At 37.9% G+C, this 26,758-nt stretch overlaps 1 long non-coding RNA gene across 1 annotated transcript in view; it reads right to left on the reverse strand.

Moving 5' to 3' along the window:
- The window catches only part of LOC126377276 (uncharacterized), a 181,430-nt gene that overhangs the window by 110,683 nt on the left and 43,989 nt on the right, over positions 1 to 26,758 (reverse strand). The window lies entirely within an intron of this gene.

Genomic DNA, 26,758 nt, shown 5'->3' on the forward strand with positions numbered 1-26,758 from the left:
ATAGTATTTATTATTTTATACTAGATGTTGCACTGTCCCGCACCAAATTGTAATAATGTTTCCTATCCACTGGTTGCCTGGAAGAAATTGCTGCTTAGCAATAAGGCCGCCAGATTGTACTGTATCTATCTTCATCTGTGTGAATCTGTTTTGTATGTTGTGTGCAATAAAGTATATTTGATTTGATTTGATTTGATTTGAGATTTGCCGCAGATGGCATTAACTACTTGGCGTTGAGGGCTCTCACCCGGTACAAAATTTGAGACAACAGGCTTGAGAGTGCCCAGTTGGGCGTGAACCTCGGCTCAAGCCGTCGACTGGGTGGATTATTTATATTTTGTAAGAATTAATCGACCTTAGTGTGTCGATCGGGGTCCTGAAGTTGTTTGTTGTCGTGAACTGATTGACGGCTCTATAGCTAGAGTAACCGGGTCTTCAGGATCGTATATTACGTTTTTGTTACTATTTATTGTTTTTATAACACTTATCCGTGCTTAGGGAAACTCACAAAGAGAAAATTTAAATCGAAGAAATTTCTGACTCGGACGGGACTTGAACCCACAGCTCCTAATGCTTAAGGCTTAATGAAAATAGTAGATCGAAAGAATTTCTCATAGACTGGAGGAGGACCCGGTGGTGTAATGGTTAACACGCTCGTTCCGGCTTAACAAGAGCTGCGGGTTCAAGTGCCGTCCGAGTCAAATTATTTTTCTATTTAAATTTTCTCTGTGTGATGTAGTAAGTGTTCAAGGCTAATCTACAAAAAGCCATGTCACAAAAGCTTGCCTTCGTACATGTTACATTGTACGATAACGTCAATGGTGTTATAGTTTAGTGTTATTTGTTTGTGTGCAATAAAGAATAAATAAAAAAGCTGTGAGCGTGTCGCTTGGACCATATGCAGTAGCTACGGAAAATATTATATTTATCAAGGATCGGCGCTCTTTGTTTGCGAGACTATTGTTTACCATAGACAAGCCTTTTTGCGTCGGTTATTTTTTTTTCGCAAATTGTTTGTTTGTTTGATGCCGCCCTACTTAAAACGATAAAGATTTTTTTCTAATATGTAAGTAAGTATGTAATATTTAGCGTAAGATGATTTTTACAAATCCTCGACTTTTTTTTAGTTTACACAGGCAGGACAGTGCAGCCAGTGTCCCACTTTGGGAATATTCCCGTGAATGTAATATCTGACTTCCCTGATTGGGAGGTCGCGAGCTATGTAATTCCAAACTCTCATAGAAAACCTTTCAACTAATAACAGAATTACACCTCCGAAACTCCATACATCACTTGCATATAGAGAGTAACGGTCATCAGGCGTCCCATATCCGGACCGGCGTGATCCGGTCGGAGTGCGGATAATGACGTCGGAACACACTTGGACGTTTTTGCACGTCCCGTTTTTGCACGTTACGTTTTTTGCCGGCCATTTCGGAGCTTTTTAATTCTTTTGACGCTCTCTGTACTTTCTCGCGGTTCGCTTGTTAGGGAGACTGCACATTGCCTTAGTATGTTCAGTTTAAAAAACATTTTGTAGAATTTCCTGCGCCGCCGCTAACTTGATTAATATTTTCCGAAGTGGAAATAGATTATAGGTTTGTAGATAGACTTCTTCTTCTATCGTGTGGGTTGTGAACTGGATTGCCAACCTCAGCAACACTGGTGCCAGGGTTATTATTGAGCCGCCAAAGGCCTCTGATATAACTCATGTAACGACTACGTACTTACATCAGTAAGTAATAACCGGGACCAATGCGCAAAAGCACGGATCATCTTACTTTTGCACAATCAGGTGATCAGCCTGTAATGTCCTAACCAAACTAGGGATCACAAATCTGATATGTCTCCAACGGGATTCGAACCCGGGACCGCCGGATTATGAGCACAACGCTCAACCACTGGATCACAGAGGCCGTTAAAAGGTGGATAGACTAAAATGTAATATTTACTTTCAATAATTTCAACTCAGCAGGGTGTGCATGATAACCGCACAGCGAATCCTCATCTACTACCATCATCATCATCAATTTAAGAGCCACGCTCTTGTCGGTGCAGCATATTCCCTGCTACCTTTTTAGGGAAAAATAGGGCAGTGGTTTCCCTCTTGCCTTCCGCCCTGCAGTACTCTGTCTGACGTAAGTAGGATGGCGCCCAGAGTAGTCTATAATACTATCTACGTAGATAGAAGTCGAATGGCTATTGGTCGAAGCCCTCGATAGATATAATACGCGGTTGCTGTGCAGACCCTGCTAAGGCTCCTGGATTACGTAACCTCTGTGGTTTATTGTGCAGTGGCTCAGACACATTGACCGCAAAACCGGAAATTCCGGGTTCGATATCCGGTCGCGTTCATTAAACGACTTGGTGACTAATTTGACTTAGGTCTATAGGGCTTATAACACCTTTCCTCTTCAGTCTTTCCTTTCCAGCAGCACACCCCGAACACTTCATACAAATAACCTCGTTTTACACAGACACTACGCATTGACGTTATCGTACACGCGCATCTGTGTGTGTGACGTCTGACGCCATACGATTCAAGTGTAAACTGTGTTCGAGGGGGGTGAGGTAAACCTAGCTCAGCCGCTAATGGGGAGCGGAGAGTTGCCTTTCTATACGTAGTCATGGTAATGGTAACGTCCCCACTGCTGGGCCACGGGCCTTCCCTATGGTAAATAGGGAGATCGGGCCTTAAACCATCACGCGGGCCCAGTGCGGATTGATGGTTATTAACGACTGCTAATGCAGCCGGGACCAACGGCTTAACGTGCCTTCCGAAGCACGGAGGAGCTCGAGATGAAAACTTTTTATTGTGGTCACCCATCCTATGATCGGCTTTTGCGAAAGTTGCTTAACTTCAACAATCGCAGACCGAGTGCGTTTACCGCTGCGCCACCGAGCTCCTCGCTATACGTAGTATTATTCCCTATTATATGCCAGCAGGCTAGATGTGTCAAGGTCACGGTGGTTACCATGGTTACGCCCCGCCGATTTGCTGTTAGACTACACGATTCGATCCGGGAAACGGGAGTTGGTGGGGAGTAACCATGACCAGGCATGAGTCCGGACTACCACGTCGCGCTTGTTTTTTGAGTACAGTCATGAGCAATATAATGTACTCACTTTAGGACTCTGTCGCAATAACATATTCGACATTTAGTGAGACTTACAGTTCAATTTGTCAAAAAAGTTAATGTGACATGGTACCACAGTGTATACATATTAATGCTCGTGACCGTACCTACTTACGTGAAATGCATTACATTACAATGCCAAGTAGGAGCAACGTACAATTTAATTTGACCGCACGATGTTTTGGTAAGTATATAAAATGTCAAAGGAGTGCAACTTTTGTACGTAGTACTATTATTTAATCTGTGCCATGACAACCGCCGTGACCTTGACGCATTTAGCCTGTCGGACAAGTAGGTGTTATAAGCCAGCCAGTGGAGCAGTCTGATGGAGTTCTTACCCCCACCGATCGGTGATGGGAGGTGATGCCTGCTGTGGGACGTATAAAGGTTGTATTCCGAAATAGAACTTTCTAGACAGTGTACACGCATGCTTTATATGGAGGTACGTGTTAGAGTTGTGACGTCACATCGATAAAAAAGTTACTTAGAGTGGTATTCACATTCGGAATTCAAATTCAAATACTTAACTTTATTTTCACAGCATACTTAATAATATCCATAATAAAATAATAAATACAAAAATTGTTAATATACAAATTATAAACTAAAATTTTTAATTAAATTTAAATAAAAAAATATAACTAATAAACACCAAAAACACACACACGCACTAATAATTAATAACTATTTTTTATTATTATCAATTATTTAATTAGTTACGTATGTGTCTGATTATTCGACAAATTATGGCACACGGTAAAAATGTGTTTTTTGTGTTTGCATCTCAAACGGGGAGTGTCTTTCTTACTTCTGTTCACTAACACTGTTGGGTGGACCATTATACACGGCGGCGACGATACAGCTCACCGCCTATCACGTTGGTCTAACAGACAGCTCGGTGAGGTGTGGGTACTTAGTTCATCTTGCGATGGATGTACCTATGACTACCCCAATTGTCACGTTCACTAACACAAACACGCTAACTCACACACACATTCATACATACACACGCACACATACATACACACAAATACGTTGAAATTTATTATTATACTTTCTTTAATTTTACTTTTTTACTGTATTATTTACTAATTACTCTGCAAATTTTTCATAATTGTAAATTTAACTGTTTAATATCTGGAGGTGGAGACCTGGTGTCCTATATGACAGGTTTTACCTAGTTTAGGCACAGCCTCTTCTCAAAAATTGTATGCACAAACCAAATGTCTTTTGTTATGGATTCTTTTTTGTAGAGGAAATAAACTTTTTACTTACTTACTTAAATTGGGATATAGTCGTGAGGTTATGTATGTATGTTTATAAAATAATAAAAATAAAATAAAAATAAAATACATTTATTTCAAGCAACATAAGGCTCATATACAATACTTTTGACACAATACAGTAAAAATAAAAAATAAAAGAAACAAAATGAAATGACAATTAAATGATATAAAATACAATGAAAATAAACTAAAATAAAATAAAATTAAAATGAAATACACTAACATAATATCTAACCAATACCAGTTTTTACATGCCTGTCGCAGCAGTGCATGATATAAGGACAGTCCAATCTGTCCGCGATCACCGCCATCATGTGTATGTGTTACATTAGTTACGCCACAGGGACCATCTTTTTAACCGACTCCAAAAAATAGGAGATTTTCAATTCGGTTGATTTCTTTTTATATATGTGGGAGGGAGCGGAGAAAAACACTCAAGCCCAATTCCCACTGTTTATTTTTTAAAGTTTTACAACCAAATGCACTATTATTAATGCAATATTATTTTCGAGTAATTCTTCACAAAACATTTCCAGTACCACGCGCACACACTTTCGCCATCTTTTCTAATCTCCCGTCCCTTTCACTCCTTACCTCTCACACTTCCGCTATATTCAGTTCCTTCCGTCTTCGCTCGTATCTTCCCTCCTTCTCGTACACCTGTACCTCGCATATCCTGTTTCTCTGTCTTTCAATTCCGTCTCATTCCTTCTCCTTTATCTTACCATCACCTTACTCTCTTACACCTCAAACACCTACACACACTCATACCCCACATATATTTTTTTACCGACATCGATAATTCCTGCCTTACCTAGTCCCATCCCTATAATCTGCGCACGTTCTCACATCAAAGCCATATTTCATTTTTATCATTTCATCCAATCCTTTGCCGAAACCATACTTTCAGGCGCTTTTTAATTCGTTTTGCGATGGTAACTCTGCTGCGATGTATGGCTCGATTTTTTTTTATTCGTCGGATATTACTTTTGACTGGGACTGTATGGATTCGGTGTAACGGCGCGCGGGGTTATGTCAGTCAGATTCGATGCTTTGGATATTCTCTTGTCTGAGGTCAATGACCGACTTCACCAACCGGTATCGGTAATAAACACTTCAGGACCCCGACGATTTCCCTCATTCAGCGCTTATCGCTATTACTTGGTCCACTAGTGTCAATTTAGAGTCCTGTTCTCTGCCCTCCACTGGGGCAAGTCCTGTTCGGCGCGTCCTTGCAGCGGGAGTGGGCGCCTCTCTCAAGTGACTGCCTGTCTGACCTTCCAACCTGCGAAGGGAAAACCAGCCCAATACAGGTTAAGTCACATACCTCCGAAAATGCATTTCTCGGGAATGTGGGTTTTCTCACGATGTTTTCTTTCACCATGAATTCGACAATCGTTTGCCTAAGCAAAGCAGCAGGTCGCAGGTCGCAGGTCGCAGGTCGCAGAATCCAGCAGGCTTAGGCCTGTGATGGATTCAAACCTGCGACCTCAAAGTGAGAGGCAAGCGTTCTACCAACTGGGCTACCACGGGTGTCCCCCACAAAAATACGTGGTCTAAAAAAAGCATTAGTATCGAATACATCGTTAGTACCGAGACAGCGCTTTCTGAACGAAGCGCGTAAATATCAGTTATGCAGTCATTAGTCGGACCTGGTTTATTTTATTTATGACCGGTTTCCGAACGTTCGCCGCTGTAAGTTTCAGAACGTATCTCGCCAATATGGCGGCAGACTGATGAATTATTCTGTCCTCTTGCCGATGGCTTTCACACTGCGTTTTTAAACTCACGCCCGTACGGTCACGAGCATTAATATGGTACCATCTCACATTAACTTTTTTGATAAATTGAACTGTAAGTCTCAGTAAATGTCAAATATGTTAGTGCGACTGAGTCAGCATTAATATGTATACCCTATGGTACCATGTCACATTTAACTTTTTTGACAAATTGAACTGTAAGTCTCACTCTCATACTCAAAAGCATATTATATAAAAATAATTGGAGCCTGAAAAGTCCTTCATTCATGTAAAGAGCAATGTTGCTATGAGACATTTTGTTGAAATTGCGCACTTACTTTAATAAGCTAGTAGAGCTTATTTTTAAACAGCCTACCTGTATACGTCCCCACTGCTGGGCACAGGGCTCCATTACCCTGCTCCACAGCTGGTTGGTGGAGGTGTTTACGGCTAATAGCCGGGCCCAACGACTTAACGTCTCCTCCGAAGCACGGAATCATCATACTTTTTCAGACAATCCGGCGATTCAAGCCTGCAAAATCCTTACCAAACAAAGGACAGTCTCATAAAGTGATTTTGACAATGTCTCCATCATGAATCGAACCCGGATCTCCAGATCTAACGCTCTAACCACTAGACCACGGAGGCTGTTGTAGTTATGTTATGTTTTTAATAAGACAGACTAATGCCACCATCCACTACACATGGGTAAGCCGACATGACGTTACAATTTAATTTAGGTATAAGTTTCTGTGTTCGTTTTCCATGTTTCTATATAGAAAATATTTCGTGTGTGCGTTGACTTCTGATGTGGTGTCATTATAATGTATATTATTATATGTAATCCGTGTCTGTGGTGTCCTAAATAATAAATGTTTCTTTCTTTCTTTCTAATGTAGGTATCCGCCAAAAATTTGTTAAAACATGAACGCACATGTTCTAAACACCCTGTCTTGGAGGGGTGTGGGCATTTGAATAAATATACAATTAGATGAGCTTGTTGTGACGCAGGCGCAGATCAATTCCGTTTTAACTGATAGTGGGCGGTTAGACTTAATAAACTTTGGACTTCGGACCCTACATAGAAAATCTGATTCTCACAGACGTGGAATAAAATCCAGAATCACCACCGAACGTCAGAACGACCACCGTGGTTCAGTGGTTCGATTCCCGGTGGGGACATATTACAAAAATTACTTTGTGGTCCCTAGTTTGGTTAGGACTTTACAGGCTGATCACCTGATAGTCCGAAAGTAAGATGGTCCGTGCTTCGGAAGGCATGTTGAGCCGTTGGTCCCGGTTACTACTTACTGATGTAAGTAAGTAGTCGTTACATGAGCCATGTCAGGGGCATTTGGCGGCTCAATAGTAACCTTGACCCCAGGGATAATGAGGTTGGTACTCCACCTCACAACCCACACGATAGAAGAAGAAATCCAGAATTATAACTCGCTAATCATTTATTCACTTTTCAGCGAACTACCGCACGTTACTCTGCCCTTCCAACGCAACCTCGCATCCCCACTTCTTTGTTACCCCACTGAGTACTACTTTTACATAGTACGCAGTGTTGCCATTTTAATATCTTAAATTACCCACAAAAACATGAATAACGCTTGGGAGATGATGAAATTCAAAAATATCTTCATTTAGTAGATAAAAAAGTTTGATTTTGAATCGTCATTTTGATACAAAAGGCAACATAAGTTTGCACAAATAAACAAATGTCCTGTAACCCTAAGCGTATCCATATGTGCTCCGTACCGTCGCGGGTAAAAATTGTCTTAGATCCACAGTTTAAGTAGTCCCACCAAAACGTAATACTAATGGGATGACCACGTAAATTTATGTGCGATGTTCTTTAACTTCGAAATTAATTGTTTGTAGCCACGTGTGATACGGTAACCGAATTAATATTAAACTTAATTAATTGATTTAAAACACCATAAGGTCGATTTATTATGTCATAACTTGTTATGGTCACTAATCGTCGTGGTCCACTAACATAACTTTATATTTTATTGCACACACGTTGTTCGACATCACAGTGTACTTTTTTATACAAATTCCATAGTAATTTCGTGTTTTGACGTTTAGTAACCCCGCCGGCGTGGTCGACGATTTCCCTCATTCAGCGCTTATCGCTATCGACCCACTAGGGTCGATAAATTCTTTCAAATATTTTTCCTCTCTGACGACGCCCTGAGCCGAGGTTCGCGCCCATCTGGGCACCCTCAGGCCTGTTGTCTTAAACGTTGTACCGGGTGAGAGCCTTCAGCGCTCGCCATTTGTCCGGCCAAGTAGTTAATGCCATCTGCGGCAAATCTACAATAAGTCACGTCAAAAAAAAAGACGTTTAGTAAAAAGTAACTGATTTGACTAGTTGGAAACTAGCCTATTGGGTAGTTTCCTAGGTCAAAACTAAATAATGAAATTCTGATTACTAAATAAAAACAGAAATAAAGGTGACAAAAATCGTTTTCCTTTTTTCTATTTAACTCATTTATGAATTTTAATAAAGAAAAATGTAATAATAAGTGCGACATTTTGTTTCGTTTTTCTATGACGTCACAGGTTGCTTTTTCATACAAATTCCATAGTAACTTGCGTTTTGATGTTTAGTAAAAACTAACTGATTTGACTAAGTAGTAGCTAGAAACTAGCCTATTGCTGAATTATTTGATTACGACGAGCACAGCACCTTCCCACCTGAGAGCAGTACTATTATCATAGTAGGCGCTTAATTATGAAGTTACGTAATTAATCTTCTTCTATCGTGTGGGTTGTGAGGTGAATTATCCAACCGCATCAACCCTGACGTCACGGTTACTATTGAGCCGCCAAAACCCCCTGACATGGCTCATGTAACGACTACATCAGTAAGTAGTAACCGGGACCAACGGCTTAACGTTCCTTCCGCACGGATCATCTTACTTTTTGGGCAATCAGGTAATCAGCCTGTAATGTCCTTACCTTTTTTCCCTCATTTAGCGCTTATCGCTATCGACCCACTAGAGTCGATTAATTATTTCAAATATTTTTCCTCTCAGACGACACCCTGAGCCGAGGTTCGCGCCCACCTAGGTACCCTCAGGCCTGTTGTCTTAAACGTTTTACCGGGTGAGAGCCTCCAGCGCTCCCCATTTGTCCGGCTAAGTAGTTAAAGCCATCTGCGGCAAATCTACAATAAGTCAAAAATAAAAAGAAATGTCCAGACCAAACGAGGGATCACAATGAGATTTTTGTGTTATGGTCCCATCGGGATTCGAACCCGGGACCTCCGGATCGTGAGTCCGACGCTTAACTACTGGACTACAGAGGCCGTTCTTATGAAGTTACGTAATTAATTATCACTATAGATATAAATTATCTATCTACAATCAACCACTCGATACGTCATCAGGGTTACTTCGGGCGACCATCACGGGTCATTTAAACCTACACGGGTCTACAATTAAAATAAAACTATATCTGTCCAAATGTACAATTAATACATTTTAATGTCATTAACGGCAGATGGTGGAACAATGTCAAATGTCACCCCACATACAGGGTGTCCGTTAAAATGATAGGTGACCACCTTATATATGACAGCGTACTACTTTTTTTTACTTTTGATTGGTTTGCTTTTGGCCCCAGTTTTTTTTAAATTTATTTATAAACAAAATTACATACATATACATTTTAATACTATCGCCAAACTACAACTGTAGTTTGATTTTTGTTTGTTTGTTTGTACAACCGTATTTGCCCGAAGGCGTTGACGAGGCCTAATATGGAGCCCAGAAGGTGCCTGTTCACTCTGGCTTTGAAAGCACCCGGGTTATGTGCATTCGGAAATACAGAAAACGGCAGAGAATTCCACTCTTTACCAACAAAGCAACGGTGGGGGTTAAAAGACGCCGTGCTTTAGAAGGCACCCGTGGCAGCCGTTTGGCTGTATCAGGTGCTGTCCACCCCAATAGGGATTACGAGCGTGATTTGTGTTTACTAGAATAGGGAATAACACTACGTATAGAACGGCAACTCTCCGCTCCCCACCAGCATCTGAGCTAGGTTTACCTCACCCCTCGAACATAGTTTAGGCTTGAATCGTATGGCGTCAGACGTCACACAGACAGATGCGCGTGTACGATAACGTCAATGTGTAGTTTGTGTGAAGTGTTTGGGGTGTGGTATACTCAAGACTTTTTCATAAGTAGCCATTACCGCGCGGCGCACTGCGCGAATTATATCGAGGGCTTCGACTAGTAGCCGTACGAAATTTATCTATATAGATAGCATTCGCTGCGTTCATTGGCTAAAACCCTCGATATGATTCGGCGCGGTAGTCGTGCGAACTTGCTGCTTTTGATAAAAATGAATATTATCAGAAATACAAAAACAAAGAAGGCATAATGATTGAGGTAGGTTCCCAAACTAGATGGAGCCTGTAACTTTGGAAACCATGGACAATTGGATACAAGTTTAAGTATGGCGCAAAATTTTAAAACTAAAAATATAAATAAGTACCTACTGGAAGATTTTCTATATTAATGTAACCCACGCAAACGGATCCGCGGGCGCTCGCTAGTTAATTACATTTTTACAAACACCCTGTAGACATTGTCACCCCACACTAAGCTATATTTAATAGTGCGATCTAATGCAACGAATTTTACGTGTCGTCCAGATAACAGGAGGAAGTACGAATTAATTTCTACCATTGTCATGTAAAACTGTTGAATAAGTAATTTAAAAGGAGTGTTTGGTATACTTACTATAATATGCTTTTTTGGAGCATGACTTATTGTAGATTTGCCGCAGATGGCTTTAACTACTTGGCCGGACAAATGGGGAGCGCTGAAGGCTCTCACCCGGTACAACGTTTAAGACAACAGGCCTGAGGGTGCCCAGTTGGGCGCGAACCTCGGCTCAGGGCGTCGTCTGAGAGGAAGAATATTTGAAAGGATTAATCGACCCTGGTGGGTACTATAATATGCGACCAAGGAATTTACTATAAGTACTTAGGTATTTCTTGTTGTTCGTCTTTGGGTTATTGCTCAATAATAACCCTGACACCAGGGTTGATAAGGTTGGTAATTCACCTCACAACCCACACGATAGAAGGAAGGTTGATCGTTTACTAGTCAAATTGAAATTAGCTCTTAAATAAAAATCACTCTTTTTTTAATCAATTCTTTGTGTTAATTTTTTATAAATAATATTATTTATTAAAATAACATAACTTCACGCCTGCGTTGTACCTGTATCCCCGAAGGGCTAGGCAGAGATGTGAAGTACAATATGTATACACTTTGGTACCATGTCACATTAACTTTTTTGACAAATTGTACTGTAAGTCTCACTAAATGTCAAATATGTTAGTGCGACAGAGTCCTAAAGTGGGTACATTATATTGCTCATGCCTGTACACCCACTAATGAGAGAAAAAATATAGATGGTGTAAAAAAATTGCATCGTTTAACCTTCTAATTTTATGGATAACAGGCATACGCATCTTTTATCTTTGTTTTTGGGTATAAATGATGACCATTTTTATAACATCCAAGACAATTACATCTTCCACCCATTATTATTCTGATCAAAATAAAGAGAAGCAAATATAGATAGCAACATAATCATATACATAATGTGATCCAAATATCAAGTGACAATTATTTTTATATACAGGGTGTTAGTGACATCGTAACGAATACTCAGAGGGATGATTCAGACCATGATTCTGAGTTGATATCAAGTGGAATTTTCCGTCGCAAAATTCATGATATTTTTTTAGTTTTTTTAAATTATTTTCAATTCTATACTTTTGCGATGGAAAATTCCACTTGATATTAACTCAGAATAATCAGCTGAATCATCCCTCTCAGTATTATGATTCTTTCATTAGATTTTTTTATTATTTATGTACCCGAGTAATGAGAAAATATGTAATTATCACGTTAAATCTGGACAGCGCCATCTATATTATTTTTGGGGAAGGTAGCCTGGAAAGTCCCTCATTCTATAAAATTAACACCGTTTTATTTTTTATAGCCATTCAATCAAAAAGTAATTCTCTAACATTTTATCCCATACGGTCTCTCTCCGGCCAGTACTTAACACGTTTTATATCAAATACCTATCATTTCTGATCTTTTGTAACCTGACCTTCTACTATTTACCTATTCATTTGCCAAAAAAGGAACTTAACGCCCAAATCGACGCATTAATAGAGCACAAAGAGAAAAATAAACGCCTTTGTATAATTCAACAAATACAATCGTTGCCATTTTCTACAAAAAAGAAGTACTCTATAACTTTACTTAAGAGTTCAAAATGGAATACAATCGCTTTTTTGACTGGCTGAATGTATTAGTGTTTGACAAAGGGCAAAAAAAGAAAAAAACAGCTCCCTTCTTTTTTAAACTTTGTAATTCGTAGGTTCGTATTGCGAATGCGGCGTTCTTATTTCAAAACATCAGCGAGGTGTCATCGGACACTCCCTCAATATTAGGGCAAGGGAAAATTCCTCAAAATTAAATCCTACGTGATTTTGACGGACGAATAAGTAAGTACTTCAGTTGTACATTTTATATAAAGAATTTATGTGGACTAAACATTCAGTAAGTAACCTACTTATTTAAAAATTACGTGATTTATTCTAGCAAGAGTAAATACTGAATTATTCAGAATAGTTTCGCGATATTCATTTAAACATCTTTCAGTATCTTTAAGCTCGATAAAAAGTTTCGCTCATCAATCACCATAAACTAAAACCTATTGCTTATTTTGTATTTGCATTGAATCCAAACAATTATGTACAACTTATGTTTAAAATACATATTTTATCGTTTCCACTTTCGTGCGGAAACGTTATCAATTAACCGTCCATCATATTATTTCAAATATTAATTGTATTAAAAATAAATTAGTGAATGATATTTGGAAAATGAGAGAGTGTACAATTAATAGTTTTGTTCAATATTATATTGCAGATAAGGCGGCATACTACAGCACGAAATTATGTGGTACTACTTTAATGTATAATACTTATATGAACCACACTACGATCCACGAGTGTAAAGTTGGTTTGGTAATATTTACAGAACCATTATTTATAGGACCACGAATAAAATTCAGAAATTCCTTGCACTTTTCCCAGCCCTACAACTACAACCAACAAAAGATTTTGAAATTAGAATCGAATGTTTTTAAATGCGACGCGTAAATGGCGTTCGGATTGTCACCTCAAATTTCTAAACGTATTAGATTTAAAAGTAATACGTTTTTAATCTTCTTATTTTTTTCTTAAACTTAGGCGGAAGTTTTAAAGTGTTATTCCTATGCTAATCTTTCGGTAGTGAGGTATTTTAGTTGAACGAGATTTATTGAATTTTATTGTTATAAATGTAATTTGCTTCTCTACGCTGGAGTTACGAATCAAAAACATAGGACGCGTTCAGTTCGATTAATCTTCCCGGCCTTGTCATAAACCCGGCCTAGGGATTTCGTCCATTTAGCAACCCTAATGGGATAGGTACGGCTTTGTAGCTCGTCCCTATCTATAAAAATCGTTATTGAAACTATTTTCAGACACTTCTAATACTAAGTACTTGAAAAAAACTGAGAGATTAAAAAGGCCGCATGGAAGCAATTCGTCTAAGAAAGCAATATAGTAATTTGACATTTGCGCATATAAAATTAAGTGCGCAATGCAAACAAATGTCAAATAGCAACATTGCTTTCTTAGATGAATTGCCTTTTTAGACCACATATTATGGTTTTAGAAACAAAAAAAATGTATTAAGAAATATTGTAGGTATGTGATATTATTATTTATTACTTACTGATTTATATAATTACTTAAAAGTTATTTCTTTATTAATGAAAGACATATTAACTTATCACGGACTTAAAATTATCGTCAATAACCATTTACTGTTTGTTCGAGTATTCTCTTCTTTCACTCCCCGACCAATATCAAATGTTCTATAGAAAACACATCAAAGGCCTTAATCCCCTAAGATACATCTAATACTCCCCTACATTTCATCTTTATGGACAAAACAAAAAACTATACGTCTCTATAGATAGATAGGTATAATGATAAATTGTTTTATAATAGATAGAAAACTATTTTGAAACCCAGAAAACTCACAAAAATATAACCACAGACAAAGGTGACAGAGGTGTACAGTACAGCAATATAATGTACCCACTTTAGGTGTCTGTCTCACTAACATATTTGACATTTAGTGAGACTTACAGTTCAATTTGTCAAAAAAGTTAATGTGACATGGTACCAAAGTGTATACATATTAATGCTCGTGACCGTAGGTATAAATAGACGCCGATGACGCTAAGTGACGTATCAGAAATTAATGGCGAATCTGATTTGCACCTTTTGCTACTATCAATAACACTTTTTTTAGCAAAATATAAATCAGATACGTCAGTTTGCAAAATCAGTCACGAAATGGTACAGTCATGAGCAATATAATGTACCCACTTTAGGTGTCTGTCGCACTAACATATTTGACATTTAGTGAGACTTACAGTTCAATTTGTCAAAAAAGTTTATGTGACATGGTACCAATGTGTATACATTATTAATGCTCGTGACCGTACACCTACTCGCCGTAATAGGGGGCGAGTCTATGGCCATTAACTGGGCACTAATCCTGGAAACCACGTGATATCAATTACGTATCTATGAGCCAAACATGAATTCCAACCCATAAAGTCGAATTCAGCGGTTTAATTTTGTTATCTTTTCTTTTTACGTTATAATTTTACATTGTAAGTAAAATTAAAGCTAGTTTCTAATAAAAAATCATCTGGTTCCCAAAGATTCAGGCAATGCCTAGTTTGGGGACCCCTGTACAACTCCTGAATTCTAATTAGTTTATAAGCACACCTTTAGTTTTAAGTAAACATAATAATATATATATTTTTGTATTTAAGAATAAGAATAAAATAAATTTATTGCCAGTAACAATTTACATTTCTCTTATTTTGTGCAATAAAGTTATTATTAATTATTATTAAATCCCGAGTTCGTATTCAAAAAATGTGTTACATTTCTTTTTAACCTAATAAATATTTGGACTAAGACAGCATTAGCATATATTAACATGAACACGGCGGACAGACAGATAATGTGTAATTAGACAATAAATTAACTTCTTTTTGAACGATGGAAGGTTAATTGGGCGTATGGCCGCCGGGTTATATTACTACATATTATATACAGGGTGTTAGTGACATTGTAACGAAATCTTGGAAGGATAATTCATGTTGATATTAAGTAGCATTTTCCGTCACAAAAGTGTGAGTCTGAAAATAATTACTTAAAAAAAACCATTAAAATCATGAATTTTCCGACACGAAAAACCACTTGATATAACTAAAAATCATGGTATGAATCATCCCCCTCAGTATTTGTTACGCTGTCATTAACTCCCATATATGTACTTGTACGGAATGTAAGTGACATCGTAACGAATACTGAAGGGGATAAGTTTATTCTGCTCATTATTCTGAGGTAAGTAATATCAAGTGTAATTTTCCATCGCAAAAGTATTAGGTATAAGATTGCACATAATTTAAAAAAAATCATGAAATAATACATGACGACTTTGCGACGGATAATTCCACTTGATATTAACTCAGACTCATGGTCTGAATCATCCCCCTCAGTATTCGTTACGATGTCACCAACACCCTGTATAGCTAGGTATGTCAGCGTGGCCTTTACTTTGTTTACTTAGGTTATCGCACGTGCCACTTATTTCCATCCCCTTTTCATACCGTTAAGGGGTAATTTCCCGGAGCTGGCCTATGTTCTCCCCTAGGTTCCAAACTGTCTCAGTATTGGGCAGGTATTATGGTCGTGAGTTTATTTATTAACATACCTACAAATGAACAAGATAAACGCAACACCCTTTTCGTCAAAGTCGGGTAACAACAAATTCATAACAATTAACAACTACAGACCTCTAGCAGTTACTAATGTTTATTTTATGCAAAGCGAGGTGAATTAGGCAGATCCAATTATACTAACTATAATGGTCACTCGAAATATAAATGCATTAGCCCCGATTCCAGCAGACACCTCCTAATTTTATTTTAAGTTATACCCGTCATTTTCTTACTCGCCGAAAAGGAAAGGGACGGATGATTGACAACTGTTAATTTTAAAATGAATAAATAACCCGGGCGAATAAAAAAGTCATGTCGCTCATATGCAATCATCAGTAGTCTTCGTAGTCTCCCTAGCTTCATCCCGTTTTTCACAGGGTCCGTTTACCTAACCTGAAGTTTTGACAGGTCCGATTTTTTACAGAAGCGACTGCCTGTCTGACCTTCCAACCCGTGTCCGTACTACTATAGTATTATTATTTATTCCATTCCCATAGTTCATAAACATAACATAACAAATACATTATTGCACAAACAGGAAAAAACAAAATACAAAACAAAAGAGAAATAGAATGAGTAAAATAGGCGGCCTTATTGCTAAGTAGCAATCTCTTCCAGGCAACCTTTAAGTATAGGAGATATTGAATGTTATGTAATATAGCGGGATAGTGCAGCATGGGAATACTTGTACGTATAAAAATAAATACACTTTCGACTACATAAACTACATAATAATAATAATACACATAATTATAATTGTTATAATAAATAAATATCACTACTTAAACTACTACAATATTATGGAAAAAAGGAGTAGATAGATTAAGAAGATGAAGAGGAAATAGAGGTAAGGAAATGCGCCTTGACTTTCCATAAAACATAAACCATAGATTCCAAGTAGCGAGTCATTAGTGGGGCAATAAAATTAATATCTTAATTCACGGTAACAGATGCGCGGTTTTCGTGTAACAGATACGTGCCGGTATGGTTCGTATTAACGACTGGATGTCGTGACCGCGCCGAGTTTACAATCGCTGCATTTTTGTAGCCGGTTAAGGGTTAGATTCTTACTTTTCTGCAACTTTCACATCACTAATTTAAAAGCCACGCTCTTGTCGGTGTAGCATTCTCCATTCTTGTCTATCAAAGGCTTCCTTCACTTCCTTATAAGACACGACGTTCGCCTTCTCGTTAATCTGGGGTGTTAAAATGGCCACATCGAAGCAATTCATCTAAAAAAGCAATTTGTCATTTGCGCATGTAAAAGTATGTGCAAACAATGCTTTCTTAGATGAATTGCTTCTATGTGGCCATTTTACATAGAACAGGGGGGTTCCATGTAAGCTCTTCTTGGTCTTCCCCTACCTCTCTTTCCTTGTAGCTTCCCTTTAATAAATTCTTCCTGTCTTCTGCAACTTCATAAAACTTATATTACATAACTTATTTATCCATATCCTCACGGCTATATCCCGATTGGGGTAATCCGAGGTACATCCATCGCAAGATAGATTAGTTAAATAACCTCACCGAGCTTTCTGTTAGACCAACGTGATAGGTGAGCCGTATCGCCGTCTGTAATGGTTGAGCCAACTGTGTTAGTGAAAACTGCATCATCATCATCAATTTAAGAGCCACGCTCTTGTCGGTGCAGCATTTCCATGCTACTTTTTTAGGGAAAAATAGGGCAGTGGTTTCCCTCTTGCCTTCCGCCCAAAATGAAAACAGTACTTAAGATAAATTATTAATATATCGGTACCGGGCATCAAACGGGCGCTCCCCGATGCAGAAGCAAGACTATGGACCACAAGACTTCACTCGGTGACTAAAGCACTTCGTATCAAAAGTAACGCAACTCAAAATTTGATCTCGTTGACTTTTTGATCCAACCTCCACCAACCCGCAGTGGAGCAGCGTGGTGGAGTATGCTCCCGTGGTGAGGCCTGTGCCCAGGAGTGGGACGTATGTATATAGGCTGTTTTTGATTATGTATGTTTGACTTTTGAATTCGGTCACTATCATTGTAATTATACCTGCTACCCCAAAAGGGGTAGGCAGTGGTGTATAACACATAAACACCCATTCCTCGCCAGCTATCTTTAAGTCTCATGTAATAGGGGACAAACCTAATGCAATGGCAATTCTCCAGGGTTTTCACCTGGTTATTAAGCAGCACAAATCCTGAAAACCACGTGATATCCATTATCTACTGTGTTCCGGCCAAGTAGTTTATGCCATCTGCGGCAAATCTACAATAAGTCAAGTCAAAAATATAAAAAAAACAATATCTACAGTATAAACTAGTTTTTTTTTTTAAACGGCCATAAGTTTAAACCAACTTCGCCTTAACACGGCTGGTAATTTTCACCCACTTCTAATAACTGTGAGTGGCTGTTGATATAACTCCAAAGTTAATGTTGTTAGACCGACAAGCCAATAGTTTATGGCTTATTAGAGCCGTTAACTTTTTAATGGCCGCCAATATTGCCCGTTTTGGCCTTTTTTATTTAAGCCCCGAGGTGGTAATGAAGTGATCGTTTTGTTTATTTTCTTACTTTTTTTATTACAAATACACTGGCCTGCGGAACTAAGTACTACGCTTTTATTTATTTTTTAACTATAGAAGGATTTTAAATAAAATAAGGCGGTCAAGTGCGAGTCTGACTCGGGCACCGAGGGTTCCGCGTAAATAACCATCTGGTCATTATCAGACCCTTAATGCCAAGCAACACCTAGGACCAGAGTGCTCGTCAATTTCCCGACGACCCGATTACCCTAGCCATAGAGGCAGCCAATCAGCTCGCGACACCAAACACTTCAGGACCCCGATACCGACCCCGCCGGCGTGGTCGACGATTTCCCTCATTCAGCGCTTATCGCTATCGACCCACTAGGGTCGATTAATTCTTTCAAATATTTTTCCTCTCAGACGACGCCCTGAGCCGAGGTTCGCGCCCAACTGGGCACCCTCAGGCCTGTTGTCTTAAATGTTGTACCGGGTGAGAGCCTTCAGCGCTCCCCATTTGTCCGGCCAAGTAGTTAATGCCATCTGCGGCAAATCTACAATAAGTCAAAAAAAAAAAAAAAAAAAGTGCTCGTCAAGACAAATCAAACAAGTCCAAATTCGGTGGTCGTGCGTCATCGGCCCACCCCAAACACATCCGCACGCGTCCGTTATTCTATCTCGTTGTTAGATCGTTCGGCCATTCGCTAACGACTCGCGATCGGGGCGATAACGCAACGATTACGCAACGATAACGATACGGAGCTCGCCCGCGGAGGCACCGCCGAATTTTAATTAATACTTGATAAAAACTACACGGGGTCGAATTAAAAATTATATTTGAATATAATTTATGGGTTATCCTCACGCATGAAGTCATATTATGTCAAAATGTTTTATGGTTGTTTCGGGAGGTCCTCAGAGGTTTCTATTAGTTGTAACGCTAGTAGAAAAGGAAGGAATGTCCTTTTTAACACTTTCAAAGACAGAACGTCTAATGACGTTCCGATTCCAAGGCCATCAATAACCCATGGTCTCTGCCCGTGAAAAGATTAATAATAATAATGTTGCCTCCTTGCCGTCCTGTCGCGTCCACTTACTAGATAGGTAACCCGTCCTAAATGGCGAATCACCGCCTGCTCATTTTAGGCATGTTTATCAACATGGGACGAGCAGGCGCCATTAACCCATTTTTTCCTATAATCTGCAATAGTCAGTCCTACACGAATCGGGGTTGTCTTTGGCTGCACTCCCTTAGTGCATACAGGGATAATCGCCGGTTGTTGTACCATAACCTTTAGATTAAAATGTTTTAAGTGCCCTATACGTGTTAGATTCGATCCCACGTACGCCTTCCAAAGGTCCGGGACTCTATAGTCCCGAGATGAAAAAAAACATTAAGTACTTTGATAAAAAAAAATGAAAAACAACAATGTTTTATCATACCACGTACTTAAGTGCTTACGCAATAAATTTAATAGCTCATAAATCTTCATAAATCATTGACCCGTCTAATTGTTCTTGAAATAAATATAAAATACGGACGTCAATTAACAATTATCATTTTAAAACTGCAATGACCGAAAAAGCACCCGAATAATTACTCATGTCAAAACAAACACACCTCTTAAAAAACCTCTCTGTTCTCTATTACCAAAACGACACAGTTTAAAATTCATAAAAATGTAATTAAAAATATGAAAAACTTATTCATTTGACTAATCTTACAAACAAAATTTATTTTTCGTTTGTTCAAAACGTGTGAGCTTCATATTGGGATGTAAATAAAGTTCATTTAGCATAAAATGTAGACAACATTACGGAATAATAAATTCATCCGCGCGCGTACAAAATCGATTATCGTTTCCGAACGCATCTGCCGTTCGAAATTTGAATAATTACGAGTTTTAAAAACAAACAGTGGCATGGAACCGGCTATTATGCCGCATCGTTGTTGCGCTACAAAAATTACGTTTTGTTTCGCGTAAATTACCTCTTAACACGTTATTAACCTTATCTGTGGTGGGTTTATGCGAGTTTTTTGGAAATTACTCTTTATTTATGATACCGTTGCTGTTTTTTCCGATAACTGTAATTTATTACTGTCTTTGCAGTAAAAACGGAGGAAACTAACTGTACCTGACCTTCCGTTAAGAAAACCATCTTACAAAATGCGTGTCAGAATTAGTCAGTAATAAAAAATAGGCTTTACAAGTAGAAATATAGAGTAAGTAGGTACCTAGTATTTATAAGCTAGTAGCTAGTAGTATTATGTACCTACCTGTTTATATATATTTAAATTTAAAACCACGATGTAGGTATTTTTCATAAAAAAACATCAGATCAAAATTCTCAAAAAAGATTTTAATCAAAATTAAAATGTTTCAATTGCGATTCTATACAAAAACAAAACAACTGGCCACCAAAGCTGTCGAGTGCAATAAAAAGCAAATCAGCACGCGTTCCAAATTCAATTTGGTTAATGAAGTGACAGTTGATAACGACAACAGTTAAGTAAGGCTCTTATTCTACGACGGAGCGTCATTTGTTGATAGTTTTGCCTGTTGTACATTGTTTGGTTTGTATAGAAATTGATAATGTTACTAATAAGTACCTCTATTCTAAGATTTTAACTCCAACCGTCCTCGACTCCCGTCATCAGTTGAAGCGACCACAAGGTATTCGAACTCAGCTCAAAATCGGCATTCTTAGACGGTGCTTCAACCCTATCTCGAATATACTATTTTGTTGGGACTATGAGTCCTCATGTCTAGGACGTAAACGTCAATATAAAATGCTCAGCTGGGGTTGAATCGAATGGACGAGTCGAGTGAACATCTTAGAACGGGTGTAAAACTTGTATACTTACTTCTGTCATTACAAGAATCGTGTTCAAAAAATCGCGGGCCGCGATCGGAGCGTGGCGCGCGCGTGTCTGTCGCGATAACACCGAGCGTTTTAATTAAATTAGATTCCAGAGCGGGCGTGCAAGCAACTGCAAATCGACATGCATTTTTAAAATTAGAATTTATGTTTTTAAACGATTGAATTCAAGTTTTTTAAATTTTGAATTTTTGTACTTCGTAAATTGAATTTTAAATGTGGTTATTATTAAGAAATGAAATGTTAAGAATAATTGGGTCGTGTAGGTTCAAAATAAATTATGAAATTCTGATTACTAAATAAAGACTAGTCTAGTCTGCACGTAAGTGAAGATATATTTGCAATGTATAAAATAAATATAGGTTGTTAGTGACATTGTAACGAAAACTTTGAGGGATGATTCGGATAATGATTCTGAGTTGATATCAAGTGGCACTTTCAAAGGTATGGAACAGAAAATATTTTTAAAAAATATTTAAATTTTCCGACAGGAAATTCCACTTGATATCAACTCAGAATCATGGTCTGATTCATCCCCCTTAGTATTCGTTACGATGTCACTAACACCCTGTATAGTACAAATATAATTGTACGAAACTCAACTGTTTGAATATCATGCGTAGGGTAAACGATACTGTCTAAAACTAACCAAAACTTACATCTAATTTTCTTACCAAAATGTATTCAATAACATATCCTAAATTACATACACTAGGTCTAAAATCCTACATCCAACAGCTGTTAGCGTGCCATCCTATTATATGGTAGTAATTAGAGAGCATTTCAAGCCATTGTAATCTCTATTACCGCGCGATAAAATCCAAATTGCTTTATGGCACCTCGCGTGACGTCGACTCATTTCGATAAAGTCTTTAGCTTTTTTACGGCTGGTATCACCGAATTAATATCGCGAATCGGTTAATTAAATAGGATATGTTTGTGGAGGGCCTCGTAATTTATAAAATGGTTTATGATGACTTTTAATAACTCTGCTCACTCCAATGGCCGATAAGTACGTATGCGTTTTAATTAAATGAACTTTCAAGGCTACGTTCCCCTTAAAAAATATAGATGGCGCTGTGCTGTTCAGATTTTCCGTGATAATTACTTATTTTTTCATTATTTGCGCAGGGTATGGTCACGAGTACCCACTAAAATGTATACACTTTGAAACCATGTCACATTAACTTTTTTGACAAATTATAGTTAGTATATCGTATGGGCGTATGGGTAGGCCCACTACAAGGTGGACCGACGATCTAGTGAAGGTCGCGGGAAGCCGCTGGATGCGGGCAGCGCAGGACCGATCGTAGTGGAGATCCTTGGGGGAGGCCTATGCCCAGCAGTGTGCGTCGAACGGCTGATGATGATGACTTACATCGTATTAAAGAACATACAATCGTAATCGACTTTACACTACTTCTTGATGGGGGATAAATAGGTAAAGCTAAGTTGTTTGGTTCAATTCAACATCATCATTCAGAAATCAGAATCATTTATTCAACATTATCATATCATAGATAAACTTGTTGAAGGTCAATTTAACATTTTGGAATCTACGTCATTTCGCAAGGTGTTATAGCTGAGGAAAAGAAATGACTAGAAACTGCAACAGCAACACATCTTTTAAAACAATTTAGGTATACACTATTTAATAACTAGACTAGACTTATTTTTCAGTTCTCTAAGACAGTATAAGGATAAAATTTATAAATATTTATGTCCTCCAGCATAATATATTTTACTTTTTTATTTATTTTTTATTATCTGTATAATTGTATTTGTATAATTTAGTTATCTACCTAAACGATTACGTTGTCTTACACTGCAAATGTTGTGTGCACCTTTAATTGGCTTATGTAACAGTCTAATTCCTGATGTAACTTTTATTTTATTTAATTTTTTATTATATAAGCTGTTGGTGTACCTTTTTATGAATAAATAAATAGAGGAACACATTTAATACCGGGCATTTTTATAATTTAGGTAATTCTCATGTCTCCATTCTTGCCTATCAAAGGCCAAAAAAATGTAGCCCGCAAGTAAATGGTCTATTATTATTATACATACATACATACATAAACACACGACCGAATGGGGTGAGCAGAGCCACAACTAATCACAGATAATTTGCGCTGTTGATACGAAATCCTACCTAAGATAGATTTATGAACCTTATGTTGATAAGGGATGAAAAAATACTTACTCATTTACTTACTTTTCTAAGTCTGGTACATTCTGGTTCCGTCCAATATCCAGCCAGTTACATCAAAAATGGCACCCAAGGAAATCATCTAATCTAATCTAGCCTACAAGATCTTACTGCTAAGCAAATGCCTCCCCTTCCTCTTTCCATTTTTCGCAGTCCTGTGCGTGTTCCGGCCAGTCACTCCGGCAAGCGTCCAAGTCGTCGCGCCATCTCTTTCGAAGTGTACCACGACGCCTGTACTCGTCATGAGGCACCTAATGCGTGACGATCCGTGCCCACCACTCAAGATGCATCTGAAATACACGTCTGGCCCAATCCCATTTAAGTCTAGGAAATCTTACTTAGTATAAAACACATCATCATCACCAGCCCATTAACGTCCCCACTGCTGGGGCACGGGCCTTCCCTATGGATGGATAGGGAGTATAAAACACACCTGGTCTAAAATCTAGATCTAAACAGCCAACATAGGGCGTAGGCCACATTGGTGAACGGTCACGAGCATTAATATGTATACACTTTGGTACCATGTCACATTCACTTTTTTGACAAATTGAACTTATGTAACTTAAATATGTTAGTGCGACAGAGTCCTAAAGTGGGTACATTATATTGCTCATGACTGAACATAATGCCGCCCCTTAAAGTATCGGACAGAGTATGAAGAGTACTTTACCTACTTACACAACAAAAAATCAGTCTGTCCATAAAAAAAAGTATCTCTATAATATTCCTCTCTCTCGATAAAGTCCAATTTCACCACCAGTTTGACGAGTGTTCTCGTCCAAAAACCACCCCCTAAAACAAGTAAAAAGCCGTGTAAATTCCCGCGTTTCCTGACCGGAAGCGGTGTACTCCGGAAACGAGCGGTTGGCGCGCGTGCCAACGTTTAGTGCATTTACCCCACTCCACTCTACGCAGATAACCATCGGGTAAACGGCCCTATTAGTGTCCCACGCGAGATTGGCTTGTTCAAAATTGGTTTCAGTTTTGTAGCAGTTTTTGCAATGAAAACGTTTTGTGACATGTTTTATGGATGCTAAAGTATTTTGTAATACGTTGACTCGTAAAACAGGGTAGTTAAACAAAATATAGAAAGTGTTGTTGTTCATTGACGTCGAACTTACAATAAATATAAAGCAAAACATTTTTAAAGTTTTCCACGCTTTAAGCCTGGAAGCGATTACTTAAAGCGATAAGGTCGCCAACTGCCTTTGTTTTTTTATACTTTACAAGTACCTAAGTTTTGTTATATTTGACATAACGTAACAAATACTTTACTGCCCGCACAAGAAATGCAAGATACAGAAATAAAAGTACAATATGCCTTATTGTTATGTAGCAATCTCTTCCAGGCAACCATAATAAAATTAAAATACAAAATAAAACGTCAAAAGCTATTGCATATTTCTTTTATTCCTCGCCCTGTGGCATAATCATAATATTACAATGCGATGAAGATATCAACTACTATCAATAAATAACATTAATTAATATTTAGAATTAAGCATTTTATTTATTTAGGCTAGCAATGTTACAGATTACACCAAAGCGACACGGCAACACAGTTTTTATACATCGTTAGACAAGGATCAATAATTTAGTTTCCAGAGCCGTAAATAAGTTTTAAGAAATAAATGGTTTAGCGCCATATTGGAATTTAAAAATATTTATGTGCTGGGGGGTTAAAATGGCCAAATTGAAATTCATCTAAGAAACCAATATTGCTATTTGACATTTGTTTGCATTGCGCGCATTACTTTTATATGCGCAAATGTCAAATTACAATATTGCGTTTTTAGATGAACTGCTTCGATGTGGCCATTTTAATCCCTCTGGAACTGGAATCCCGTAGTCTCTGCCTACCTCAATGGGAAGTAGATCGTAATGTATAGTATATAATTCTAATTGTTTCCAATTAAGTATATAGAATGTGCGATATGAATTACGGAGGATAAGCCACGTTTTATTCATATCACTTCAAAATTTGTCAATACTTTTGTAATTAAAACACATAATAACGGGTTCTTACCGCGTTTGAAATAGGGATATGAGGCTCCCGATATTTTGACACTGTTGCAAGTGGGTAGACCCCGTAGAAAATTATGGATCTACCTACTCCACTCCAATCTCATCAGTCATCCTGTGATCATGGCACTTGCAACAGTGTCGAAATATCGGGAGTCTCATATCCCTATTTCAAACGCGGTAAAAACCCGTTATTGTGTGTTTTAATTATGATAATAACCGCGTAAACTTAAAACATTGTATAATACTTTTGTATAAACAAAATTGACATTTTCGAATTCATAAATGGTCAATTTTATATGGATAAGATTTTATATTGACTAAGTGGCTCGTTCTTTATATTTGAACTTTCTAAACGGGCTTTAAGCGAAAACAATCACTTGTAGATTTTGGTGTCAATAATGTACGTTGTTGTAACGTTAAATAAATATAGTTTTATTAATTTGGCAGCAGGACAGAAGGCAGGAAAGAGATAACACACAGCATACAGCCTAGTATGAAAGAGACAAGGCCTTACCCAAGTTGCAAACGATTATGACAATCGACAGTGACAGGGATACAAATATAGGTTTTACAACTTGGTTTAGGTCTCAATATTATGCAATTTCTGACAGCTGTCAAATTAATAAGCAATATTTAACTGTGGTAAGTGAAATTTTATATTTTAACAGCACTTTAGAAAATGAAATTTGTTTCTAATATACATAATAATAGTAAATAAATAAGTATAGACAAGTTATAAAACAACGTGATAGATAATATAAACGGCGAAAATAAAACGTTTTCTGGTATCTTACTATAAACAACAAGCATAATCAGTTCTTTGAATGGCTATTTACAAAATTATCTAGCACTTACGAATAATACAAGAGAAATTGGTTAAAACGTCTTATTTACAATAATTTATTTACAACATGGAATGACGAATTTTGTACGTTACATTTATTTCTTTCCTTTAAATTTTTAAAACGTCCTCTCCCCATTGTTACTTGTAAAAACACAATTGACCGTTTCACCAGATTTCATATTTCAGAACGCATCTCCAGAAACCTTTTAGCTTTCGCTTCGAACAG

The sequence above is a fragment of the Pectinophora gossypiella genome, chromosome 22, assembly GCF_024362695.1.
Source record: "Pectinophora gossypiella chromosome 22, ilPecGoss1.1, whole genome shotgun sequence".
Lineage (NCBI taxonomy): Eukaryota > Metazoa > Arthropoda > Insecta > Lepidoptera > Gelechiidae > Pectinophora > Pectinophora gossypiella.